The sequence below is a fragment of the Pygocentrus nattereri genome, chromosome 16 (assembly GCF_015220715.1).
Source record: "Pygocentrus nattereri isolate fPygNat1 chromosome 16, fPygNat1.pri, whole genome shotgun sequence".
NCBI lineage: Eukaryota > Metazoa > Chordata > Actinopteri > Characiformes > Serrasalmidae > Pygocentrus > Pygocentrus nattereri.
Window position 1 is genome coordinate 961473 of NC_051226.1, and position 13165 is coordinate 974637.

Genomic DNA, 13165 nt, shown 5'->3' on the forward strand with positions numbered 1-13165 from the left:
GCAGAGCTCAGTAACGCTGAGATTAATAACCGATCACATTGATTTATCAGTCTACTCAGGCTTTAGCAGAGCTCAGTAACACTGAGATTAATAACCGATCACATTGATTTATCAGTCTACTCAGACTTTAGCAGAGCTCAGTAACGCTGAGATTAATAACTGATCACATTGATTTATCAGTCTACTCAGGCTTTAGCAGAGCTCAGTAACACTGAGATTAATAACTGATCACATTGATTTATCAGTCTACTCAGGCTTTAGCAGAGCTCAGTAACGCTGAGATTAATAACCGATCACATTGATTTATCAGTCTACTCAGGCTTTAGCAGAGCTCAGTATCGCTGAGATTAGTGAACTACGTTGCCTGACTCGGCCACATAAACCAGAGAAATGGGCTTTAAACAGGAGTCAGGACCCTCCTGGGGTTCATCCTAAAGTTAGGACAGGATTTAGGAGATTTAGTCTAGTTAGGATGTTTGTGTGATGCTGTTTTCTAATCTGGAGTTAATGATGAGTTTATGAAGGTAGGAACACATTCTGGAATAGCTACTGTCTGAAATTCAGTCCATACTGAATTCGTCACAGAGACCAAACAGATCAGATTTCACGTGTCTGTAAGACATTTAGATGTTTCTTTGGTCCCAGCAGAGCGAGGTTATGCTTTTAAGCATTGGGGAATATATGATGGGAGAAGCTCTAGAGGCAAAAACCTCATTTCTAAATGGATAAGCATCCCTTTTCCGCTTCTGATTTGAATGCAAGGCGTCCCAATCCGCATGCCAAGTGCACCTCAATTTGTTAAACCTTGTTCCGCCCAAGTCCCACTGAGGGAGCTCAACCCAATTACTCTGAGTAATCATGTAAACGTCTGGCAGTTGGCAGATAGAACCATCATGCCTGCAAACTGGCCTGTACCGAGAGCCAAACAGCAGAGGTTCAGAATTATGATTAACCTCAACCTTCCATTAGACATCATACCTGATTTATTGCATCTCATCTGAGATTCTCTATCAGCATCAGGCCCAACAGAGGGGGAGAATAAGTGGTCCAGTTCCTTCTGAGTCCAAGACTTAAAAAGTCTGTCTCCTTAGTTTCACAGTGAAATCTTTTCCTTCTTTCAGGGACTAACAAATAGAGCAGAAACGAACAAAAAGATCTTGAACATTTCAGCACTATTTACAAACTTGTACTCGAGGCAGAGGTTTCAAAAGCATCATCATCATCATATATTGGATTCAGTTTGAACCAATCACAATTACTTGCACTTTAATCCTGATTACAGATGAATCCGTTGGTCAGTTTCTCACAGAATGTAGACGGACACACGAATCCAGAGGCTCCACACGGTGAGAGGCAGATGACGTGTATCTCAGCCCCTCTTCACAGGCTCATAACTCCGGATGTGAGTCTCGTAGGATCTCATGATGAGATGGAATGGAAAGGGCGGCTCTACGGATTCAGGAAGGGTTTGAACTGGATTTCTGAGCTGGATCATCACAAAGATACAGAACCAGATATAGAGACACCAAACTTTACATGCAAGCAACTTCATGGATCCCAGAGGGCTATGAAAATTCAAAGTAAATAAATGCTACATTACATTTATGGCATGTGACAGACGCTCTTATGCAGAGCGACTTAGAATTTGATCATTTTACACAAGTAGGTGAAGGTGGTGTTAGGAGTCTTGCCCAAGGACTCTCATTGGTGTAGTGTAGGGTAACTTGCCTGTGCGGGGGACTGAACCCCAGTCTACAGCGTAGACGGCTACACTTCACCAATCACCAAATGTGTGTAACACACATTCAGTTGATCTCCCGGTTTGCTTTGCACATAAACATTTCTCAGACTGTTGGTCTGTATGATGCAAGATGTGCAAAATCCAGGTTTTGCACCAATCCAACTGTGCTTGTAGGGGATGTGTACAACTGCACATACAGCCTTTCATTTCATAACATGACTGTACAGAGCTGTACATTGGGAATGGTGCAATGCTGGTGTATAGTAATGTGTATATTGTGTATGCTTGTGTATATTTAGTCTAATATACAATTTTTAAATATATATTTTGTCTGTTTAAATACTACAAGGAGGTTACACACCTGCGTAAATGTGATGTGAAAATAAATGTGATTTGATTTACATTTACAGCATTTGGCAGACGCTCTTCTCCAGAGCGACTTACAATTTGATCAATTTACACAGGTAGATGAAGGTAGAGTTAGGTGTCTTGCCCAAGGACTCTTACTGGGATTGTGTTGAGAGTGGTATAGAGATGATAAGATTTTTTGGAGCTAAACTCTGCAGGAGAGATCGGGACCACCAGCTTCCTGTGCTGTTTCAGGTCATGAGGGGGTTGATAAGTAACAAATCAGGTGAGCTAGAGCAGGAAAATCATTAAACCCGTACAGTACAGAGGGATTCTGGGATTGGAAACTGGGAAAAACTGATTGTGGCCCAACTGAGAGTTAGAGAAACAGCAAAAAAATCTGTCTCAATCAGAACTGGAATGGGTTTTGGTTTTGTTCTATATCTTGTATTTATCTAACTACTACAAGGAGGCTACAGTCTGATCATTTTACACAGGTGAGTGAAGGTGGTGTTGGGAGTCTTGCCCAAGGACTCCTACCGGTATAGTGTAGGGTGCTGCCCTGGTGGGGGATTGAACCCCAGTCTACAGCAGAGAAGGCAGAGGTGTTACCCACTACACTAACCAATCAACAGGGATGAAGGGTTTTAGGGTTCCAATGATTTGGTTTGACCGTCACTTATGGCTGGGCGAGTTATCGTTAACTAGTTATCGTGATATGACTTTCCCCCATAGAAATATAAGAAATGTTTGATAAATTTTTAGATGCAAAAGACCTCCCTCACACTTTCACCTTCTAGCGACAGCCCTGGTGGCGTTTTCTATTGCAAGAAAAGCAACACTACTCTGTCGTCACCACAAGAGGGCGCACGTTCACGTTTTTCAACGTGATTTGTCACGGGAGTGGTGGAGGCTAAAACGAGCCATTAAAAATACTTCGGCGACGTCTGAAATGTGGGGTTAGAGGTTCTCTGTTTGAGTGGAGTGGAGTTCTTCTGTCACCAAGTGTGAGTGATGAGGTAAGTGGCGTACCTGTAACTGCTGTCCCGGAGCGAACTCCCCAACATCCTAACAAGCTTTAGCAGCATTACAACACGTCGTCTCCACACACTCACAGTCTGAGTTACAGTATTCAAACAGTCATATTTCAGCATTAGAGCATTCAAAGCAAAAGTGAAAGAGGAGCGGGTTCATGAGAGTTACAGCACTGATTTAACCCTCTGGAGTCCATAAACTTGGCTGCGTGTCAAATTCCTCAACCTGTGCTGATGGAAAAATCTAAAAACTACACAAGAAATAGGTTTTCACTTTCGTACACTCGACACTTTCTTTGTCCTCTGCCTCTCAAACCAAAATGTGCTGGAACTTTTCGGCCTTTACCAACAAACTGAGTGTGACACCGACACCCACAGCTCATCAGAAATGATGCAAGGTTCTTTTTTGTAGCTAAACTCTGCCAGAGAGTTCGGGACCACCAGCTTCCTGTGCTGTTTCAGGTCATGAGGGGGTTGATAAGTAACAAATCAGGTGAGCTAGAGCAGGAAAATCATTAAACCCGTACAGTACAGAGGGACTCTGGGAGTGGAAACTGGGAAAAACTGATTGTGGCCCAACTGAAAGAGATTATAAAATAATTTTTTTGTAAAAATGCTACAAAAATAAAACTGAAATGAATGAAACCGAGTAAAGGCTGGCATTACTGCCCAAACACAGATAAACAAACACTGTTGTGGGGTAACAGAGTGCATATAATTATCATCATAAGTGCCATGAATTTGACTCTGAAGAACCATTTGACCATTCATAGAACCCTCTAAGCATACAAATGCTGGCACTGGACACTTTTGACCCCAGCCTGTTCCTATTCGAGCAGCTTTCAGTGCAGTTTAAACGCTGCTAAGGTTTCTAGCCCCTTTACTTCTGTAACAGAGCCTTTTTATCCTAATTTCTCATTTTGAATGTCATTTTTAATCATGATTTTAATTTCTATTCTCGTACTTTAATGACTACATTTTCTCATCTGTAGAGCATTTTGAATGACAGCCGTGTATGAAAGGTGTATATAAACTTGCCTTGCCTTCTGTGAGGGTTCATGGTTGTGTACAGACCGAATTTCATTACTAAACATTTCTGCTTTACCCCGACCCCCTGTTTTGGAGCGCGGCCCCTTGTTCCTGAGCTACAGGGCAGTGGTTGAGATCTTCCCTCTGAAATGAGACCCTCTAATAAAAGAGCATCACTTCATTATCAGCTACCAGCGCCGCTCTGTAGGCGACCCTGCCCGTCTGCAGGGACAGCAGAGGAGGGGAAAGTTCAGCTCCTCACTGCTGGGCTTTAGTTACATTTAGGGATCATACGCCTTCAAAGAGGGGGGCAGTTATTTATTATCACCCCCCCTAATTCTTCAGTCATGTGAAGCTGAAGTCAGACGTTCTCCAGATTTTCCCGTTCCATTAGAACTGCTGCAACATCAGCAACACTAGTATTTTTATGCTTGTTATGAAGAAAACGTCCATAATACATTAAAATTACATTAAACTAAGATCATACGATGGTTACCATACCATAATTCCCACATGTGTGTGTTTCTTTGGTCTCTAGCCAGTTTCTTTTTTCCTCAGAACTCTGTTTGGAGTCCCTGAAAAACCACGTAGCCCTAACACTTCACCCCATCCCTCTATCTCAACAAGAATCAGGACACCCCACACCTAGACGTGAGCACACAAGCAGAGGGGTAGGGCCGAGTGCTAGGGGCGAGGGGTGAAATGGGACTGGGCCCTAGCGTAACGGTTAGAACTGTCCAGGTCGTGGTCTTTTCTGTGGTTCTTTACGGATGTGAAAGCTGGACAATAAAAAGGACAGGAAGATGCCCTGAATCTTGGTGTTGGTGAAGAGTTTTGAGAGAACCTCAGACCTCAAAGAAAAGAAATAAATGGATTCTTGACCAAATCAAGCCCCACCGCTCACTCGAAACCCAGAGAACCAAACTGAAGCTGTTAGTTGGGAAGAACCAGTTTATTGGAAAAGATCATTACACTGGGAAGAGCTGAAGGTAAGAGAGGAAGAGATACAAGATGGAAGGAGGCGATCAGAAGAATCAGGAACCAGCCACTCAGAAGCCTGAAGACCCAAACAGAAGACAGCACATTCTGGAGGAACACTGTCCAGATGGTTGCCAAGAGCAGAACCGAATAGCACTTAACGATAGAGCGTTATTTTGTACCGTGTTACCCCAAAACTGCTCCCAACAGCATTTTTCTTACAGGTGAGTTTGGGTACCACCGTCTTTACTAAAGAACCCTTGAAGAACCATTTGACAGTGTAGTGTCATGCATTACAGTTAATCATGTAATAGGAAACATTTGACTAATAGAGAAATTAATGAAGCGACATACATTCAGGTCATAAGTTTCCTCTGTATAGATTATCCATGACTTTGCTTGACCGCTGAACCGCAGTTAGTAACTGCATGGAAGATCCTGCCTTGCACTGTCCTTGATTTTCTTCGTTTCTATCAAAGCCTGCCTTTATTTTCCATCGTGTGTCTTGCCACTGTGCTTCTGTAGTTGTTTTGGTCTGTGTCTCCTCCCCTGTCCTGCCTCCTTATCATCTGTCCCACCTGTGTCTAGTCTGTAGCCCCGCCTCCTTATTAGCCTCAGGTGTTTCTGGTATGTTCCCTGTGCATTTACACCCCTGCTTGGTTGCTCATGTGTTTACTGGGTGTTGTGTGGGATCGTTTTCCGTCATGTCTGTCGGTCTTTTGTTTTCTTTCTGCTTGAACATTTTTTTTCACTGGCGTTTTTGTTTCATTAACTTTGTGGCCTCCTTTCTATCTATGGGCTCCAATAAATCCAGGACTTGCATCCTGCCTCTTCATCTCCCTCATTGTTCCACTACCCCATTGTTTGATTGGTTGACAGCAGTTGGTACATTTCTGAAAACAATTCTTGCGAGTCTATAAACGAATAACTTCACCCCAGCAGTGAATTGGTTCTGTCATGAGTCCCTTACCGTTTTCTGTTCCCACCAATTCTTAAACTCCTGCTTTAACTCATGAAGGGTTTGATAATTAGCTAATGTGTTAGACCAGGTTTGTTAAAGCAGAGAAAACACTACGCAACACTCGTCTTTCTTTCTGTTCCTCTTTCTCTCTTTATCTCTCTCAGCATGGAAGTCTCCATGCTAACCCAATTATGTGAACCTGTTTGAAATTCTCACCTCATATTTCAAAAGGTGGAGGCTTACAAGAGGAAAGAGCTGCATACGCTTAAAACTTCCTGGCAGGCTAATGCTGCATACCAATGACCACTCACTAATAATATATGAGGAACCGAGGGGGGGCAGGAGCAGGCCTACTGTTTCCCATCCTGATTTAATGGGAATTGTGAGAGGAAAAACATTACCTTAGCTTTCTGGGCCTCATTCCATGAGAGTTATATGAGGAGAACAAGGTTTTGGGAAGGACGCTGTTTATGGTTCTACTCGAAAGCACACAAATCACTCTGGGACACTTTATGGTCTGTTGCTTTTCTTGTTTCTCCATTGTTTTCCAACACAAGCATTTCATTCGTAGCAAATATCCATTGCAGGATTAGGCTTTATAACTGATACTGGGCATTAAATGCTGGTGCCACTGTCAGCACTGCTTTGCAAAATAACCATAAAGAGGTGAGGATTTCATAACCGCAGGGCTACTGCTGAAAAACTGAAATGCTGACACATCAAACTTGTTCGTAGAACATGCTGCCTACACGGTTGCTGAGATGCTTCCAGGAGCAGGAAAACCATTAAAGCATGCAATATAGAGGGACTCTGGGATTGTGGCCCAGCTGGGAGTGATGACAGTAAACATGCTCATGCCTCAATAAGAACTAGAGAAAGCTTTGTCCCAATATGTAGCCCAAAACATCGTCTGTATCCAAGTTTAGTTTAACCCTAATGAAATACTTTGAATAACACAAGGATTGTGTTACCAGCGGTCCCAAAAGATCCTCTGAACAGAGCAACTTTAATCCTACAGTTTAAACCTCTAAACCAGTTGAGAAAGTTTTGTCCTACCATCTAAACATACAGCATTTCTAAATAGAACAAATTTTGTCTTACCAACTAACCCAGGCATGCAAACTGGAGAACTTCCAGGCCAAAGTGCTGCAGAGATCAGCGTTTACCCTCATCTACCACTCAGTTCATGAAAGCCTTGCTAATTGGTTGATGAGCTGAATCAGGTGTGTGTAATGAGCCAGTGTGGTGAAGTATGCGGTGTTTCAGCCTTCAAGGACTGTAGCCTGGCACGCGATCTAACCCAAAAAAATCCTCCAAAGAGAGCAGGTTTTGTTCTACCATCTAACCCCAAAGAGATCCTTCAAATAAGAATTTAAAGCAGATATTTATCCATACAGAACAAGTTTGGTCCTACTATCTAACAGAGTTCCCCCCAAATTGAACAGCTTTTGTCCTACCATATAACCAAGAAGTTCTACTAAAAATAGAGGAACGTTGGTCCATCTAACCCCAAAGAGATCATTCATACACTACAAGTTCAGGCCAACCATCTAAATTGGAAAGTCATCTAGATAGGATGAGTTTCGTCAAACCATCGTGCCCAAAAGATCCTCTTAAGAGAGCAAATTTTTAGTCCTACTTAAAAGATCCTTCAAATAGAGCAAGCTTGGTTCTACAGTCTAAACCAGATGTTCCTCTAGAAGGCACAATTTTTCACCTACTATCTTGACTAGAAACCTTGAGTAGGTTTGTTCTATCATCTAACTCCAGAGATTCTCTGAACAGGGCACCTTTGGTCCAACAATCTAAATCAGTAGTTCTTCTAAATAGAATCGATTTTGTTCTACCATCTAACCCAAAACACAATCTAACCATAAGAAAATGAGGATTTCATACCCACAGAGCTGCTGCTGAAGAACTGAAATGCTAGTGCAGCAAAGTCAGTGCTAAGAACCATTCAATTGTGCAGTATAGAGGGACTCTGGGATTGTGCCCCAGCTGGGAACAATAACAATAAACAATGCTTGTGTTAAAGGTATGCCTGAGTAATCTATTTATATATATCTATCTATCTATCTATCTATCTATATATATATATATATAAATAAATAATGTATCTATAATATCTAAGCCAAAACATCATCTGTATATGACAAATTTTGTCTTACTATTTAACCCTAATGGGACCATTTCAATAGAAGAAGGGTTGTGCTACCATCTTTCCTAAAAGATCCTCTGAGAGCAACTTTTGTCCTATAATCCAAACTGAGCATTCCTCAAAATAGAGAAAGTTTTGTCACACTATCAAACCCAAAATGATTGTTTGAATAAAGGAACTTTTGTCTTACTGTGTAAAGCAATAGCTCTTCGAAATAGAACAAATTTGGTCTTAGGATCCTTGAAAAAAAGAGTGGGTTTTGTTCTACCATCTAACCCCAAAGAGATCCTTCAAACAACAATCTAGAGCAGATATTTATCCATATAGAACAAGTTTGGTCCTACTATCTAACACAAAAGTCCCCCCCCCAATAGAATACTTTTGTCCTACCATGTAACCAACATGTTCCAGTAAATGGAGGAATGTTGACCCATCTAACCCCAAAGAGATCATTTATATACAGCAAGGTCAGCCCAACAGTCACAAGTGATCTAGACAGGATGGTCTTTGTCTTACCATCTAACCCAAAAGATCCTCTTGAGAGAGCAAGCTTTGGTCTACCATCTAAACCAAATGTTTCACTTAGCTAGAAAAAGTTGTCTTAACCAAAAGGGATTCTTCAAATAGAGCAAGTTTGTCTTAAAATCCAACCTAAAAGATCCTCCAAAGAGAAGGATTCTTCCTTCTAACCCCAAGGAGATCCGTCAAATGACAATCTAAACCCGATATTCCTCAAAATAGAGCAAGCTTGGTTCTACAATTTAAACCAGACATTCCTCTAGAGGGCACAAATATTGACCTACCATCTAAGATCCTCTGCAGAGAGTTGATTTGATTCCACCATTTAACTCCAGAGATTCTTTGAACAAAGTTTCACACTAATAGCCAATCCAGCAGTTCTTGTAAATAGAACAGATTTTGCCCACCATCTAACCCAAAGATTTCATACCCACAGAGCTGCTGCTGAAGAACTGAAACGCTAACGCAGCAAAGCCAGTGCTAAGATCATGCTGTCTACACAGCTTCTGAGATGCTTCCAAGAGCAGGAAAAACCATGAAACCTTGGGATTGGCTCAGGGACTGAGCTCCAGCTGGAAGCATCAACATCAACAATAAAGAATGTTTGTGTTAAAGGTCTGCCTCAATAAGAAACGGATAAAGCTTTGTTCTAATATCTGTCCCGTCCCATCACATCATCTGCACATGACATCGTAAAACCCAAAAGACCCTCTCAGTAGAGTGAGCTTTATCCTGAAATGTCAGGAAAAAGTGTTTTAAGAAGAAAATTCTTATTAAACATGGTTGGTGAACGAGGTCCGATGTTCACAGTTATACTTAACACAAATCACTGTGGGACAATTTACAGTCCGTTCCCAGCTTGTTTTCCCACTTTGTAAAACAAGGACGAGATTAGGATCCATGACTGACACCAGCCAGTTAATGACGGCCACTGATAGGACCATAAAGAGGTGAGGATTTCACAGCCATGGCTGCGATAGAAATCTGGTCTAATACAGGTTCTTCATAAACTCTGCACAAACCCCGCCCTCGCTCTCTCTCTCGCGCTCTCTCTCTCTCTCTCTCTCTCTCTCTCTCTGTCTGTCTCTCTCTCTCTCTCCCTCTCTCTCTCTCTCTCTCTCTCTCTCTGTCTGTCTCTCTGTCTCTCTCTCTGTCTGTCTCTCTTCCCCTCTCTCTCTCTTTCTCTCTGTCTCTCTCTCTCCCTCTCTCTTCCTCTCTCTCCCTCTCTCTTCCTCTCTCTCTCTCTCTCTTCCTCTCTCTCTCTCTCTCTTCCTCTCTCTCTCTCTCTCTCTTCCTCTCTCTCTTTCTCTCTGTCTCTCTCTCTCTCTCTCTCTCTCTCTCTCTTCCTCTGCCTTGGTGTTTGTCTTTAACTGAGACTGTGTAGCTGTATTAATGTCAGATTCTGTATGAAGTCATATACATGATTATTATACACTCAGCGGTCACTTTATTAGGTACCATTAGGTTCCATTGCTTGTTAACACAAACAGCTAATCAGCCAATCACACGGCCGCAGCTCACTGCATTTAGGCATGTAGAGGTGGTCAAGACGACTTGCTGAAGTGCAGACCGAGCATCAGAACGGGGAAGAAAGGGGATTTAAGGGGCTTTGAACGTGGCGTGGTTGTTGGTGCCAGACGGGCTGGTCTGAGTATTTCAGAAACTGCTGATCTGCTGGGATTTTCACGCTCAACCATCTCTAGGGTTTACAGAGAACGGTCAGAAAAAGAGGAAATATCCAGTGAGCGGTCAGTTGTGTGGACGAAAATGCCTTGTTGATGTGAGAGGTCAGAGGAGAACGGGCAGACTGGTTCCAGATGATAGAAAGGCAGCAGGAACTCAAATAACCAACCAGAATCTCTGAGGAACGTTTCCAACACCTTGTTGAAAGTCTGACATGAAGAATTAAGACAGGTCTGAAGGCAAAAGGGGGTCCAGCCTTTTACTAGCAAGGTGTACTTAATAAAGTGTCCGGTGAGTGTATACCACAGTAAAAAACAAAAGCTGGCTAAATTACTGATGTAGCTGCTGATTTTAATGGTGTAAACGTTCTGAACTGATAGTGAAAATACACAGTGTGAAGGCTGTGGATGTGTTTACTGTCTGTAGGTTCATACCTATTAACGTGAGCTAGAGTCCAGGGAGCTGGTGGGCAGCTGGACTCTCACTAAAATTACACTATTAATTAAGCAGTCTACTCATGATTCTGACTCAGTTTTTTTTCTATTAAATGGACTTAATTAAACGGTAATGTCCTCTGCACGTCTTTCGGGGATTCTAAAACCCTTTCCTGGAAACAGATAAACTAGGACGTTATATAATCATCTAATCATGAAACACATGCAGTTTAATGTAAACCTCGTTCCTCACTCAGCTCACAGAAAGGTGTGTAGATGTGCCCCAGCAGAGCCAACTGTGATCAGTCTCCGCTCTCAGAGCTTGGGCTTTACTGCTCTTCTGTACAGATTTCCAGCGATGTAGCTCAGAATCATTTTCAGGGTGTGACAGCGGAAATACAAAACAGTAACTGAGTATCTCAGTACCCAAGTAGTTTTTTAATGAATTACTTGCTTACTCTTACTTGAGTATTTTTATTTACTAATACTTTTACTTGTACTTCAGTAAATTATCACTACAGTAACAGTACTTGTACTTGAGTATGGATTTTCAGTACTAAAAACTGAAATGCTGATGCTACAGAGTTAGAACTACACGGTTGCTGAGATACTACTTAACCATGTTTGTACAGTTTTGATGTTTAAAGGACTCACAGACCATGAGACAAGACAGAAGTAGGCTAGCATCCAGGAGCTTTTTCCACCATCCAGCACCTGAGAAACGTCCTGAGCAGATTCCTCATGGTATCTCAGGAAGGGAACATCTAATGCCCTTATCGTCTGTCCCTCTGCTGATCCAGACTCCCCATCCCAAATCATGCCGAGATCAATGGGATTCTGGGGCTTAAAGCTGGGAGTGAGTTGGCAGCCTCAGTGCAGTTCTCCACGGCCCTGTTCTCCACGAACAGCCTGCAGCTGAGGCAGAGTGTCGCTGTGATCCCATCACATTTTCCTGGGTTTTTATCCAGGGGGTCCTAGTCTTCCCCCCGTGATTGATTACACTGGACTGCATTTCATTTTCTTGATTCCACGCGAGTAAAATCTATTACATTAATGCAGTTTTGGCCTACAGTTTATTTACTGTCCATAGCAACCGTGTTAATGTGTTATATTTTATTAATGTGGAAATTGTTCCACTATCTGGCCACTTTATTAGAAACACCCACCTTGTGCTTCCACTATCTGGCCACTTTATTAGAAACACCCACCTTGTGCTTCCACTATCTGGCCACTTTATTAGAAACACCCACCTTGTGCTTCCACTATCTGGCCACTTTATTAGAAACACCCACCTTGTGCTTCCACTCACTGGCCACTTTATTAGAAACACCCACCTTGTGCTTCCACTAACTGGCCACTTTATTAGAAACACCCACCTTGTACTTCCACTAACTGGCCACTTTATTAGAAACACCCACCTTGTGCTTCCACTAACTGGCCACTTTATTAGAAACACCCACCTTGTGCTTCCACTCACTGGCCACTTTATTAGAAACACCTACCTTGTGCCTCCACCAACTGGCCACTTTATTAGAAACACCCACCTTGTGCTTCCACTCACTGGCCACTTTATTAGAAACACCCACCTTGTGCTTCCACTCACTGGCCACTTTATTAGAAACACCCACCTTGTGCTTCCACTAACTGGCCACTTTATTAGAAACACCCACCTTGTGCTTCCACTCACTGGCCACTTTATTAGAAACACCCACCTTGTGCTTCCACTCACTGGCCACTTTATTAGAAACACCCACCTTGTGCTTCCACTAACCGGCCACTTTATTAGAAACACCCACCTTGTGCTTCCACTAACTGGCCACTTTATCAGAAACACCCACCTTGTGCTTCCACTCACTGGCCACTTTATTAGAAACACCCACCTTGTGCTTCCACTCACTGGTCACTTTATTAGAAACACCCACCTTGTGCTTCCACTCACTGGCCACTTTATTAGAAACACCCACCTTGTGCTTCCACTCACTGGCCACTTTATTAGAAACACCCACCTTGTGCTTCCACTCACTGGCCACTTTATTAGAAACACCCACCTTGTGTTTCCACTAACTGGCCACTTTATTAGAAACACCCACCTTGTGCTTCCACTCACTGGCCACTTTATTAGAAACACCCACCTTGTGTTTCCACTAACTGGCCACTTTATTAGAAACACCCACCTTGTGCTTCCACTCCTGGCCACTTTATTAGAAACACCTACCTTGTGCTTCCACTATCTGGCCACTTTATTAGAAACACCCACCTTCTGCTTCCACTAACTGGCCA

General features: G+C 42.7%; 1 protein-coding gene across 4 annotated transcripts in view; it reads right to left on the reverse strand.

Annotated features, from left to right (window-relative positions):
• The window catches only part of arhgap24 (Rho GTPase activating protein 24), a 255642-nt gene that overhangs the window by 179113 nt on the left and 63364 nt on the right, over positions 1 to 13165 (reverse strand). The window contains exon 1 of one of the 4 annotated variants that reach the window (XM_037545998.1): positions 7193 to 7275. The exons of the other annotated variants lie outside the window; for them this stretch is intronic. The gene's annotated coding sequence lies outside the window, so the exon portion shown is untranslated. Of the gene's footprint in view, positions 1 to 7192; positions 7276 to 13165 lie in introns of those variants that run through there. 4 annotated transcript variants of the gene reach the window in all.